The 14,655-nt window shown below is 35.2% G+C and overlaps 1 long non-coding RNA gene across 1 annotated transcript; it reads left to right on the forward strand.

The window, feature by feature from the left end:
• The first annotated feature begins 5,270 nt into the window (after positions 1 to 5,270).
• LOC125261603 lies at positions 5,271 to 6,162 on the forward strand. Its single transcript, XR_007183377.1, has 3 exons — positions 5,271 to 5,394; positions 5,508 to 5,560; positions 5,637 to 6,162. It is a non-coding gene; the product is annotated as an uncharacterized LOC125261603 (long non-coding RNA).
• Positions 6,163 to 14,655: the final 8,493 nt, after the last annotated feature.

Genomic DNA, 14,655 nt, shown 5'->3' on the forward strand with positions numbered 1-14,655 from the left:
ACCCGTAAGACCTTCGTTCATCTTCAGAACACAAATTAAGATATTTTGATGAAATCCGATGGCTCAGAGAGGCCTGCATAGCCAGCAATGACATATCCTCTCTCAAGATCCATTAATGTACTAAAAACATATTTAAATCAGTTCATGTGAATACAGTGGTTCAATATTAATATTATAAAGCCACAAGAATGTTTTTGGTGCGCCAAAAAAACAAAATAACGACTTATATAGTGATGGCCGATTTCAAAACACTGCTTCAGGAATATTCGGAGTGTATTGAATCAGCGGTTCAGAGTGCTAAAGTCACGTGATTTCAGCAGTTTGGTGGTTTGACAAGCGATCCAAATAATAATTCGACACAAAAGATTCATAACACTCCGAAGCTTCCTGAAGCAGTGTTTTGAAATCGGCCATCACTATAATATAAGTCGTTATTTTTGTTTTTATTGGCGCACCAAAATATTCTTGTGGCTTTATAATATTAATATTAAACCACTGTACTCACATGAACTGATTTAAATATGTTTTTAGTACATTAATGGATCTTGAGAGAGGAAATGTCATTGCTCCCTATGGAGGCCTCACTGAGCCATCGGATTTCAACTAAAATATCTCAATTTGTGTTCTGAAGATTAATGAAGGACTTACGGGTGTGGAACGGCATGAGGGTGAGTAATAAATGACAGAATTTTCATTTTTGGGTGAACTAACCCTTTAAGGGGACAGTTTACCCAAAAATGAAAATTCTGTCATCATTTACTCACCTTCAAGTTATTCCAAACCTGTATAAGTTTCTTTCTTCTGCTAAACACAAAAGAAGATATTTTAAAGAATGTTGGTAACCAGACAATTGACCGCACCCATTGACTTTTTTCCCCCACTATGGAAGTCAATGTTTTCCATCAACTGTCTGGTTACCAACATTCTTTAAAATATCTTCTTTTGTGTTTAGCAGAAGGAAGAAATTCATATAGGTTTGGAAAAATGTTAAATGTAAATAAGATTGCTGTATTGTTCATTGATAACTTGATCATTGCCATAACATAACTAACTATATTTTTTAATTATTTAATGACAAATATAAGTGTAGTATGAAAAGCTGTATAAATGCAGTTAATAGCTGTAGATAAACAGTATAATGCTGTAAAAGTACATAATATTACAGCAGGATACTGTATTTGATAATTACAGCACTATACTGTAAATGTTGTTTACAGAAGTAGTACTGTAAAAATACAGTAAGTGGCTGGCAACCCAGCTGCCAGTATTTTACTGTAAATTTACAGCGAAAAGTTTTACAGTGCACTGAAGGTACTATATCGTGTGCATTTTGCCTTTATTCACCCAAAACTTGTCAACAAGGCTACTTTACGTGAATGTGAGTGCATTAGCAGGTAGTTGCTGGTCGCAGGTGTTTTATTTATTAGATGAGGAAGTGACTGCAGCTGGTGATGAGGCTCAAACCAGCACATACAGTAGACTATGACTATTTAATTTTACTTAACATTGTTTTATTTATCCGCTATATTGACAAGACCGTTTTGAAGTATACTGGTTTGCTTATGGCCTTTCTGTGCACTTGAGCTCAGCTGAGACTTGAGAGTTTGTAGACGTTTAAAAGGTTGTTGTGTCGTGTTGTTGTGACTTATTGCAACATTGAGGTGTTCCGTTGTATTAATTGATTGCTGCCAATTATTTTTTTCATCTCCAGGTTTCAGTGTCTTAATGATTCTCACTGAAGGATCATCAGTAAAAGTTCATCCAGGAGGAAACACAACACTCCACTGTAACATTAAAGATGATACAGAGATTACATGGATCATTATAAATGCACTGAACGCAAACTTGAACAAACTCACTGCTCTAAACTGGACTTTGAAGGAATGTGCTTCAGACAATTCTATATGTCAATATTGATTTAAAATGAAAAAACAAAAAAACAAATGACCAATGAAAAAAGTAAACCTTTGAAAGCATAATCTCCCCTATACTCCTCATCCCATGGTCCTGTTAGGTGATGTAGACACAAGCATTGATGATGTAGAGCAGCAGGATACCAAAACTATCATACATACTATCACACAGTCAGTGATCGTGAATATCTTCCCTTGGCTGCCTGTCATCTGTGTACTTCTGCTGCTGTTACTGATGTCAAATGTTTGTGTGTGTTGGAGAGCAACAGGACTGCAGAAATGTGCACTTGAGCAAGATTTTATTTCCATAAATACCCATGATTATATTTAATAATATATTTTGTAATAATTGTTTTCTCATTTAGGTTGTGCAAGAACAACTGACCCGCACCAGGACTGGATTCACAATATTGTTCAGGTCAGTCAGAAACTCTTATACGTTAGTCTGTTTATTAGTAGTTTACAATTACGGAATAGACATGTCACATCCTCTTTTTATCTTGCTTTCCAGGATGAAATGAATCGATATGATTGGACAATAGCTGAAGTTCTGTATACACCTGAGTAATACTCCTTAATTCAAAATTCCCTTATACATTAACTTAATCTTTTGTCCTTAATACAATTCGTAAGTATCATTATCATTGTAATAATCAAATAAGTAGTTGTACGGCCCCTTTCTCTGTTGATGTGTGCATATATTATTAGATTGTTATTGAATTGTGTATTGAACTTTTTATCTCAAAATGTATGTATGACATTTTCTGTGACTTTAAATATCTAATGCCCCTGGATAAGAAAATTTGCCATGGACTGTACTTTTGTGTAAATATTAGCTCTGATAATAATATTATAATATTATCTAATATTATTCTTTTGTGATTTTATGGCATCAAAAAGCTCCTCTCTCACAACAAAGGTTTTTAAAGGTGGTGGCTTGTTTCCTGTCTGTGATTGTTGATGAGATGTAGCTCTTGTGGCAACAGTTAAAAAAGCAAGATGCATTACACACATTGGACATAGACACTCTAATTAGAGCAACACTTCTAATAATAAGTGCATACAAACAAAAATGAAATGAAGAATTAAGAAGTGTTTTTCTTCCTAGATGCATTTGCTTGTGATTTATGTCTAAAGGTAGAGACATGTATTGTCTAACTTTAAAACCTTTTTTCATACCCAGTTTAGTGACAGTTAACCACATCTTGTTCACCGGAAAGCATATGTATATCACTTTACCACAATGAACCACCGTTGATAGGGGAAATGTTTTGTTGTATTTGTGATACAGACCACAGCAGGTCCACAGAGCATGTGATCATTTAAGAGAACAACGGATAGAAAGATGGACACACCAGTAAGATTAAAAATAAGGTTTATATCAGCTCAGAAGACTTTAATACATTGCATGAGGTTTGTTCAAAAAGGCCTTAGTGTTGATCAACATTTAATTAGTTCTAAAAAACAAACACAAAACAAAAAACAAATAGGTGTGAATTTTAAAAATATCCATAGTTTGTTAAATACTGCATTTTAGTATAGTAGATATTTCACCAGTGCCTGATTTTTTTTTGAGTGAAATAGACATAATACACACTGTTATTTTTTCTTTTTCAATTTCGGCAAAAAGTTCTCATCAAAGAACTGCATGGAGAAATCATCTGCTATTGAGATGAATGTGAACAGATACTGTAGCTCTCTGCACATTAAGCCTCTTTAGTTAAGGCCATCTCTGACACTTAGTGGCGGAATTGCCCTCTACATTTTCAGATTCATAAATAAATCACTCTTTTGAATGTGTTCTTTTCCATCGATTGTTTGCCATTCAGCCTGAATCAAACAGATTGGGTGCTGAACTTGTTTGAAGTGGTATCTCCCTCTGTAAAACATGATGATTGGACACTGGCTGAAGTTATTTATACACCACTGAATAATATTTCTTAAATCATCCTTTCAAAATATGTAATATTATCTTTTTGTGCTCTTTTATTGAATGAATGAATGAATGAATGAATGAATGAGGCATTTATATAGCGCTTTCATATGTACTACTGTACACCCAAAGCGCTTTACAATCATATCAGGGGTCTCTCCTCATCCACCACCAGTGTGCAGCATCCACTTGGATGATGCGACGGCAGCCACAGTACAACGGCGCCAGTGCGCTCACCACACACCAGCTGAAAACATGACCTTGATACTCGAGAACACAGAAAACAAGACGAGCTGGATTAAAGATGGATTATTTTGTTTGATGGTGTCTTTTGCCTCAGAACTGATAGAAACACCTCTATAATAGTTCTTTAGAAGATATGATGATTTTTTTTAATCTTTGTTCTTGTTTGCAGATGTACACTTCACATATGCTATTACTTTTTTTCATGTCTATTTCTCTTTATCACAATGCCTGTTTATGCATCCCATAACAAACTTTTATTTGCTTGCCAGATATTTGTTTTATATTGATGTAGTTGTTTGGCAGGATCAAAGTTTAGTTCTTAACCTCCTCCAACACAAATACCTGCAGTTTCAAATTAGCCCGAAGGAAGCTGGATCAGAGAAGATCCAGGTTGATGAGAATAAACCTCATTGGTGGACATTAATTCAGGAGGGATTTGTGCCTTTGACACGCCCTTACAGAGGTTGATGATCTGAAAGAGAGAGAGATAAAAATCATCACAAAACTGTGATGTAAATAGCTACAAACCACAAAAAAGAGAGCGAGAAAATGATCCCGAGAAAATTTATATGTGAGTATGTGAAATTATCAAGAAATTCGAAGGAAATACAAAAATCGTATTTCACGGATTCTATAGATATTGTTCTATAGATATTCTATAGACAATAATCACCAACATCTAGATTGTCAATTATTTTTTTCATCTCCAGGTTTCAGTGTCTTAATGATTCTCACTGAAGGATCATCAGTGAAAGTTCATCCAGGAGGAAACACAACACTCCCCTGTAACATTAAAGATGATGAAGAGATTACATGGATCATTACAAATGGAAACCAAACATTTGTCAGAATTCTGAAACTTGAATATATTTATGGGACAGAATCTAAACCAGAGTCCTCTTATATCCAAGTTACGCAGGACGGATAAAAGCTCTCAGTTCTTCCACAAACACTCACTCTCTGCTTCTGATGAACATCACTGACACTGATCTGATGCTCTACTGCTGCACTGAATGCAGACTTGAACAAACTCACTGCACTAAACTGGATTTTGAAGGTAGTATTTCTTTTCATTTTATTCTGTCATTACTAGTTTCATAAAATGAAAGAAAAAAAAAATGCATCCCATGAATCAAACAGAATTAGAAATCTGCAATGATGTGGATCAGCAGGATCCAGATATCAGTCATGATCCAGTGATCATCAGTATCAGTCTGTGGCTGCCTGTCCTCTGTGTGCTTCTGCTGCTGTTACTGCTGTCAAGTGTCTGTGTGTGTTGGAGAGCAACAGGACTGCAGAAAGGTGAATTTCACTTGAACATGATTTTATTTCCATGTTAATTTATAATACCATCAGGTTACATATACTATTATTATATTTAAAAAATATGTTTCTAATTGTTTTCTCATTTAAAGATTGTGCAAAAACTAATGAACTGCACCAGGACTGGATTCACAACAGTGTTCAGGTCAGAATCTCTCATTCATTAATATAAAATTGCAATTACCTTTAGGCCAATCACATTCTTTTTTCTTGCTTTTCAGGGTAAAATAAAGTTTGGTCATTATATGATGAGACGTGATGATTGGACACTGGCTGAAGTTATTTATACACCACTGAATAATATTTCTTAAATCATCCTTTCAAAATATGTAATATTATCTTTTTGTGCTCTTTTATTGCATTGAATATGATAAAACAAGTTGTCAAAGCTGTGTATGAACTTTACCGCAACTTTGAAATTCTAACTTCTTATTCTAACTAGTCTTAAACTTATGCACATGAATAATGATATTGCTCAGCATCACCTGTACTGTTGTCTCTTTATCTTCTAGTTCTGATATTAATTTGTTTTGATTATATGGCATCATAAAGAACCTCTTTTAAACTAAACTTTGTAACAACATGGGATGTCTGAAGGCAATGACTTTAGAGAACATGTCCTAAATCAAACATATATTCTGTTCAGTGGCAGTTAACCACATCCTGTTTTTCACTGCTATCAGTCCCGATGGTCATTTATAAATAAATGTTCTTTACACATTTATTTATAGTGAACCACTAAATGTAGCACAGATACCACAACCGCTAAATGTACTGTGGTATCTGCGCTACAGGCCACAGCAGGTCCAGAGAGTTTGTGATCATTTCAGAGAACAATGAATGGAACGATGGTCACACCGCTAAGATTGAAAGTGGAGTTTATATCTGCTTTCATCTGAATTAAATGCAGTACATGATGTTTGTTTCTGAAAAACAAACATGTTAAAAACATCCATAGTTAAATAATATATATTTCATTTTATTAGGCCTTTTTTAGGTGAAATATTCATAATAAACAGCCAGGCTTTTTTTAATTTCTGAGAAGAGGTGTAATCAAAGAACTGTATTATAGGCCTTACCTGTAGAAAGCAGTACACTTAATTCTATACAGTAATGTGAATGTTATATTTAACTTTAGAGAATAAGTATGAACTTTTAAGAAAGCCATGTATTTTGTGGTGTTTGTTTAGACACAGAGGTATTTATTTATATACTATATTTCAACCTGTACTTTTATTTTGAAGTATAAATGTTTAACCACAATTTTACACTTCACAGTCTAATAATTAGGACTTATTTTCATTTAATACTATAAGCTGGATCAGTTTATAATGATCCACCCTTGAGGAATAACTTTTTAGCAAAAACCCGTGGTTCCCAGCTAACAGAATTTTGTTATAAGAAATATATCCGAGAATGTTCTAATAAGAAAATTCTGTTAGCTGGGAAATTACCTGAAAGAAAAGTAAAGAAAATAAAATACATCTCAACTTCCTTACTTCCCTAAATCAAAAAAGGCATAAAAAAAGAATATACAAAATAAATGGCATCTCACCCCCTGCAACCCTTAAGTTGACAAACGTATATACAATAATATTTACAAAAAAATATACATAAATGAATAGGGAACCAAGCTTTCAAGTTAATCAAGCTTTAGTCAAATAAAAATGAATTATCACAGAACAAAAATCACATTCACTTATAACACTGTTGCTTTAAATATTTTAGAAACAGTGGAATCTCTTAAAATTTAAAAATAGTTTCAAAACACGTAACTACTTCAAGATGTGTTCTCTCATTATGAATTTACTTTTAGATGTTCATGATTCATGAGCTCTCAGTTGATTGGGTAGATCCTGTCACATGAGTGTGCTCACTGATAGATGATGCTGGTTATGCCGTGGAAGTCTGGTTTTTGTTTCTTTGAGCTCTGCTGTTAAAATAATTAAATGAAAACATGAAATACAAGAACACCATACTAAATACTTAACACTTTATAAGCTTATGTTGTTACATATTCTGGTGTGTTTCACCACACTTGTTGGGTTTAACTTACATAAACTGCATAACTTTCTTCTGCACCCATGGTTGTCTAGGATCACAGCAGAACTCTCCTTGTTCAGTCTTAAAGCTGTCAAAGAGAATGAAAACAGAAATATAACATCAGACGCTGTTGATCTCTAATCATGGCATGTTTTCTTTAGAGAGGAACTGTGATTCTTACATGACGGCCATCACACATGGAAGACTTTGTTTTTGCATCCTGAAACCGATGATTGGATCAGTAAACTCTACTGTGGAGACGGCAGTACAGCATGTGTACACCCTATTCCTCTCTGTATCTGCTGAGACTGAAGAACAATTAAGGTAAACCTCAATGTTCTGCATCGTTCCATCAGACAGAATAATATACAAACAGTTTAAAGCACTTTACCTGTTATAGTCCAGATCACAGATGCAATGAACACAACAGCCAAACTCCTCATGAGGATCCTTTGTGTCTCCATTGTCTCAGTCGATCTTCAACTCTCACTTCTTGTGTCTGAGAGAATATATTCAAGACTCTTACTAGTTCACCTTATATAATCAATAACTATTGGATTCAATATATATGTATTTGTTCAACTTGTTTTCTTTCAATTAGGACAGGTTTTGTATATCTTTATTAAACTGATTGATCATAGACCTCAAACGTTCCTCAAACGTTCTTTCTACTTAATTTTGATTTAAAATTCAACAATGTAGGAACGTTGATTTGTAACATTCCAATAATGTAAAATGTCCAGTTTCCTTAAAGGTGCTGTAGAACGTCTTTTCAAAAGATGTAATATAAGTCTAAGGTGTCCCCTGAATGTGTCTGTGAAGTTTCAGCTCAAAATACCCCATAGATTTTTTTTGATTCATTTTTTTAACTGCCTATTTTGGGGCATCATTAACTATGCACCAATATATAGGTTGCGGCCCCTTTAATTCTCGTGCTCCCCGCCTCTGGAGCTCGCGCTTGCCTTGAACAGCATAAACACAGTTCACACAGCTAATATAACCCTCAAAATGGATCTTTACAAGATGTTCGTCATGCATGCTGCATGCATACATCGGATCATGTGAGTATTGTATTTATTTGGATGTTTACATTTGATTCTGAATGAGTTTGATAGTGCTCCGTGGCTAAAGCTAACATTACACACTGATGGAGAGATTTATAAAGAATGAAGTTGCAAGTGTTTAAAAATGAAAATAGTGACGGCTCTTGTCTCCGTGAATACAGTAAGAAACAATGGTAACTTTAACCACATTTAACAGTACATTAGCAACATGCTAACAAAACATTTAGAAAGACAATTCACAAATATCACTAAAAATATCATGATATCATGGATCATGTCAGTTATTATCACTCCATCTGCCATTTTTCGCTATTGTTCTTGCTTGCTTACCTAGTCTGATGATTCAGCTGTGATCCAGACGTCTATACTGGCTGCCCTTGTGTAATGCCTTGATCATGGGCTGGCATATGCAAATATTGGGGGCGTACACCCCAACTGTTACGTAACAGTCGGTGTTATGTTGAGATTCGCCTGTTCGTCAGAGGTCTTTTAAACAAATAAGATTTATATAAGAAGGAGGAAACAATGGAGTTTGAAACTCAGTGTATGTCTTTTCCATGTACTGAACTCTTGTTATTCAACTATGCCAAGGTAAATTCAATATTTAATTCTAGGGCACCTTTAAATGAACAATGTGAGTTACATTTTAGACACAGTATTGTTAATATTGTTTTTTTCCCTTTATTTCGCCAACGAAAATTTCAAAATTATGAACAGCAGAACAGAGTCCCTGTGCAACAGAGATGTTTTTGTTTTACTGGCTGAATCCGTGTTTAGAACGAATTAATCTTTTTAATTAATAAGTTTTAATTAAAAAGTTAAAATGAGAAAAATGTATTTAAATATTGAATTAAATGTATATAGACAAATTGTAAATGCTGTGTAAATATATTAATGCCACTTCTCATTCTGTGTCACCTCTGTATTGCAAAGATGGATTTTGTTGATAATGATTTAATTTGATTGGTAACAGCCATAATGTATAGGCTACTATGCTAGTATTCATTTTTATTTCTTCAGGTCTTAAAAAGCCTTAAATTTGACTTTAAAAATGTGCAGCAACCCTGAAAGAGAAAAACTAAATAAACAAAGTAAAAATTATTTAGAATGATACATTTCCCCCCCAAGGATTCTATAAATAACACGATATATCGATATCGTGATATTTTTTGGCCACAATAACCATGGTGTGAAAAATCTAATATCGTGACAGCCCTAGTCCGGACACGAATTTTGGACTCAGTGTGCAAAGACCTTTATGCTTGTTCGTAAGTTGAATACGGAAGGCATAGGATGTAGTGTAAGCGTTTTGAACTGTGAGAGACATTAGACTTTATTCCTAAGTTAAATATGGAAGGCGGTCTTATGACTTGTGGCACAAAGGTGCAGAATATTCAACTACAAGCGATACAGCAGGTGCACAAATCACTCCCACCAGAATGATGGATGAATATATTCCGCTTAAGTGGGAAGCTTGGTGTCAAGATGTTTTTTGTTATGCTAGATGTTTATCTGCATTTTTATATAGGGGAGCACGGGGCACAAACTAACGCGGGGTTAGTTGTAACACACATGGTTTAAATACTCCCACACAGGCTAGCATGAAGAAACTTAGCATATTTACTAGTTGCCATATCGACAATATATAGAGAAAAAATTGCACCAAAATTCAGAAATCTTTGGGAGATATCACTGAACATTTATTTAACAATAGCAAAAGTAAATTTATTACTTAAGCTATTTTTTCATCTATATTTTTGTGTTTATTTAAAATGAGACAAACCTGATATTATTTTAATCTCCAAACTGTTGTTTAGCAGTTTGGGTAGTTCTTTAATGCTTCACTAACTATCAGAAGATACTACCAGGTTTAAATTCCAGTTGCGACACTGCGTTACAATGTGCCCCGCTATTAGAACTATACTATTATATACAGTTACGATACAACTGGTATAATCAACTTTTATGAATTACTGTTGATAAACTATGGAAAAAAGGTGAATAAAGACTGAGAGGAAGAACCTGAACATCCAGAAAATATTATTTCAAGAAACGTTCAGCATTTGTACTGTCTCGTCTTTTTATCCCGTGTTCTGTGAGAGCTGTGAGTGGAGGGAGAGGAGTGTTTTTGTTCAGCTCTGTTTTTCTGAATGCGTTTCTTCATCTGTTTGTCTGTATTGTTTTGACCGGCTGTATAGCTGTGTTTTACAGAGTGTTCATTGTCAAACTACAAAATTATTTAAATTTGAATTAAAAAAAAATGCTATTATTTTATATGAAAAAAATAATTATTGTCTTTTATTGACAAAATATTTTAGTTTGTCATGTATATTTTTTTAATTCAATCACATAACATTTTTAGCTGTCATATGGTCATATTACAATGTGCAACACCTATGGGGCATGTTGTCACATTTCCCTTCCCTTCTTTCAGGGTTAAATTTAGAAAAAAGTATAGACATGTGTAAAATTAATGTGGAACAAAAGAAATTCTCTGAACCCTAAGTAGATTTACACAAAGTGAGAAAGTCAAAAAGCGTTGTGTCCCATGCTCCCCTACACATCAACACAAGCCAGAGATTTTTCTAAGTCAAAGTTAATTTTTATGCTCTGTTTAAAACGATGATTGAACATGTTTTTTCCCCCACTGAACAAGAAAGATTTAAGATTTAAGAATGAATGCTTGATTGCATACTGCATACTTGATATTTGATTTTATGCCAACCCATTCGCACTCAGCGGCAGTGATATTTCTTGTAACCATCCAGTTTGTGTTGATTGTGAATATTTTGATCACATTTACAACCTACAAAATAAAGTGTTATTCTTTGCATTCTTTGCATTTCATAGTGCCTTCTCAAGTTAAATAAAAAAAAATGTAATATATCTTGGTATTTAATTACGCTTTAAGAAATGAAACAGGGTTTACTGTTTTACAGTGTATTTTAACATTACAAGCCTTGTGCTCAAGTAACGACAATACAAGGTCTTCCTTAGAGAATTGAATGCTGATATTTCTGACAAATATCCACTTTTCCATTTTAAATTGATTACTAAAATCACATTAACAAGATCGACTTTTTAAGATCGTCCCCATACGCAAATATTAAAGGATTAGTCCACTTTTAAATAAACTTTTTCCTGATAATTTACTCACCTCCATGTCATCCAAGATGTGTAACTAACTCTAAGGAAAGAGTAAATAAGTAATAATTTCTTTTGAATTTTATTTTATTCGTCTCCTCTGTTAATGTAATGAGCCCTTTATTTTCCGCCTCTATAGTGGAACGTTAATTTCGCGTCTAGAAAGGCGGGACTGGTTAGTGAGACGCACACACGGAAGAAAGGAGAAATTAATCACATGTCGCTCTAAAACGCTCCGAAATCGTTTGTTTCTAAAGGAGAGGAGCGGATAATTAAGCACCTAGCTGGAACGGGAACAAGGTATTGTGTTTAGTTTGTTTAATGTTTATGTGCATTAATATGTAGGTTAATTTATTCGTCTTGAAGAAGCATTCAAATGTGTATCACTTGTGATGTGAAGTTATGTTCACATAAGCTTTTAAGCATTGTTAATACTGATTGAGATAACGTCATAAAAAGGGTTTGTAAATGGCTATTTGTAATGTTGTTATATATTTTTATATGTATAATATATTGTTTAATGTGGCCTTCGGCTAATGTTTGTGATTGTAAGAGCTAATTTATGTTATTTATCTGTCTTGTAGCTCTTACGGTGTTTCAAGAAGAAAAAGGTGAAAGAAAATAAAAGTTTTTGAAATATCAGTACGCTTCACCATTGTCTGGCTGGGGTTTAGCTACAGTAAGAGCTTGACCCGCATCGATACTGATGACGTGTTGTCTACGACGGGCTATGGAGGGTCTTCACGGCGCCGGCTACAGTCTCTGCTACATCGTGTCGTCATGGACTCATTAAGCAGCATCTTCAAGCCTCTTGCCTGACCTACGTTTGACAGCGGTTTCACGGATTCGATGCAATGGTCAAGTACAGCCTCATTCATGAACATTGATGCAGGTCTGTGAGTATTAACCCACTAATACAGTCTATAATACTGCAAAAGGCGAATAACGGTTCAACGGCTTCTCAAACTGAACATTTAATACTTACCGTTCGTCAACGAGAGCAACAAGAATCTGTTGATTCATTTGCACTCATGCCTGCGTGCATCCACATGGACTCTTTCTAATTAAGGACACATAGACTTTTTATTTTTTATTTATTTATTTATTTATTTTTTGGAACTCTTTAGACTTTGCATTTATCCATTTAGTTAACTGTTTTTTGAGGATCTCACATTTTAATTTTTTGCCTTTTGGATTTAAGAACTTTGATAACTTTGTTTATTGTGGTATTTACACTGACAGTTACAGTTATTTGAGTTTCTGTATGTAAATGCATATGTGCTAGCCACTTTGAACTGATGTTTTGATATTTTATGTTTATTTAGTTCATAACGAGGGCTTTGTTATATCTGCTAAGGAGTCTTCTGCCATTAGAGTTTAAAAATTTAAGGTGATAATGTCAGAGTCAGGTAATGAGACAGAGGTGGAGGAGCAGATGGCTGGTTATCAGCATGAAGATTTACAAGGTGAAGTCCACATAATGGTAGACTCATCAGAGAGACCGTGTCTGAAGGAAACAAATGAAACTAAACGACAAAGTCCAACTGATCTCCCAGGCAAGCTTAACAAGGATGATAATGCTCTTGAAGGTCCAAGACGCTCAGAACGCACACGCCATCCTACAGAGAAGATGCGCGCACATCAATATGAAGAGGCCAAGAAAAAAGAGAAAAGGCTGTATGCCATGTACGAGCAGTGGAAGCTCCACACACGGAAGGCAAGAGATCAGCTAAAAACTTATATGTCAGAGAGTCAGCTCTGGCCTCTCATTGAAGAGCTTAAGAAAGATAAAGAAGACGTAATGAACATTTATTATGAAATTCGAAATCTCACTACACCCTCCACCGACATAAGAAGAAGAGTTGATACGTGTGAATCGGTGACCACCGAAATCATCAACATTGCCTACAGCAGAGCTATAGATGATGAAAGCGGGTTTAATGAGCAGCAGGAAAGACGCCGCCTTCATGAACTGCTTAGCCATGACTATGCAAAGTCTGTCTATGGATCCGCAGCTTCTTTGATAAGTCATAGTCACTATGATCATTACTCCACAACTTCAGTCATGACAGCAAAACGCGCAGATGCAGCAGCTGATCTAGCAGTGAAAGAAGCAAATTATCAGATGCTACTAGAGGAAGAAAGGCAAAAGGAATCCATAAGAGAGTTAGAGGAACAACAACGCAAGGCTCTAGAGGCGCGACGGTGTGAGTTGGAGCGATTGCAGGCAGAAAAAGAGATACGGGCAGCTCAAGCCAAGTTGAAGATTTATGAAAAGGAGACTGAACACAAGGATGCTACCTATGTTAAAAAAGAAAGGAACATGAAAGTAAAGAATGTGCCTGGATCTATGGCGTCTCTCTCTCAAGATGCATTGCCTCGTTGTACAGACATTTCCTCTCTCACTCAGATCCTTCAAGACAACATAGCCTTAAATAGGTTTCCTGTTCCTGAGCCTTTTGTCTTTAATGGCGATCCCATACAATTCATTGAATGGAAGGCAGCATTCATCTCACTCATTGACCAAAGGGCAATCACACCAGTTGAAAAACTATACTATCTGAAAAAAATATGTTGGTGGCCCAGCACGGCAGGTTTTAGATGGCAACTTCTACCGAAATGACAATGAAGCATACCAAGATGCATGGGACAAACTAAATCGTCGCTTTGGTCAGCCATTCACCATTCAGAGAGCATTCAGAGAGAAGCTCACCAACTGGCCGAGAATTCAATCAAAGGATGCTGAAGGACTGAGACGCTTCTCAGATTTTCTGAATGCGTGTCAAGATGCCATGCCTTATGTCAAGGGTCTCGACATTTTAAATGACTGGGAGGAAAATCGGAAGCTCGTTCACAAATTGCCAGACTGGGCAGCTTTAAGTTGGAACCGACAAGTCACGCAAAGTCTAAATGAAAATCAAGAATTCCCAAGTTTCAAGGAGTTCGCTAGATTCACATCGAACGAAGCTGAGATTGCTTGCAATCCCAT

This window comes from Megalobrama amblycephala, unplaced genomic scaffold (genome assembly GCF_018812025.1).
Source record: "Megalobrama amblycephala isolate DHTTF-2021 unplaced genomic scaffold, ASM1881202v1 scaffold440, whole genome shotgun sequence".
Taxonomy (NCBI): Eukaryota; Metazoa; Chordata; class Actinopteri; order Cypriniformes; family Xenocyprididae; genus Megalobrama; species Megalobrama amblycephala.